The following is a 921-nucleotide window of genomic DNA, read 5'->3' as shown; positions in this document are numbered from 1 at the left end:
CCCCCTGATTGTAGCATCACTGCAGATCTCTAAGTCTATACATTCCTATCTGTTTGACGAGCTTCCGGTGTGTTGAAGTAGGCAATGATTTGGTGAAGAGGTCAGCTGAATTCTCACTGGATCGGACCTGCTGAACGCTGAGAGTGCCGTCCTTCTGCCAGTCTGAGGTTGAGAAGAACTTCGGTAGAATGTGCTTCGTCCGATCTCCTTTGATATATCCTTCCTTGAGCTGAGCTATGCATGCCGCGTTGTCTTCATACATCACCGTGGGCTGTGTGTCTTCGTCCATACCACAATCTCTGCGGATGTGCTGAGTCATGGAGCGCAGCCAGACGCATTCCCTACTAGCCTCATGAATGGCTAGGATTTCAGCATGGTTTGATGAAGTGGCAGTGAGTGTCTGCTTCATTGATCTCCAAGAGATGGCTGTTCCTCCATGCGTAAAAACGTAGCCAGTTTGAGACTTGGCAGTGTGCGGATCTGATAGATATCCTGCATCGGCGAAGCCGACTAACCCATCTTTATTTTGGTTAGTATAGAAGAGTCCTAAGTCTTGAGTACCTCGAAGGTATCTTAGGAGATGTTTTATACCGTTCCAGTGCCTCTGAGTTGGAGATGAACTATATCGAGCGAGGAGGTTCACGGCGAAACATATGTCTGGTCTAGTGTGACTAGCCAGGTACATTAACGCTCCTACAGCACTGAGGTATGGCTTTTCAGGACCAAGGATTTCTTCATCATCCTTTTTGGGACCAAGAGGGTCATCACTTAAGCTTCTAACTACCATTGGGCTGGTCAATGGGTGAGCTTGGTCCATATTAAATCGCTTGAGTACCTTTTCGATATAAGCCGATTGATGCACAAGGATTCCTCCTTTGATGTACTCAAGTTGTAATCCCAAACAGTACTTGTTTGCCTAGG

The sequence above is a fragment of the Eutrema salsugineum genome, unplaced genomic scaffold (assembly GCF_000478725.1).
Source record: "Eutrema salsugineum unplaced genomic scaffold, Eutsalg1_0 scaffold_1, whole genome shotgun sequence".
NCBI classification, from domain to species: domain Eukaryota; kingdom Viridiplantae; phylum Streptophyta; class Magnoliopsida; order Brassicales; family Brassicaceae; genus Eutrema; species Eutrema salsugineum.
The sequence above is the reverse complement of the archived record's forward strand: the minus strand, read 5'-3'. Positions refer to the sequence as shown.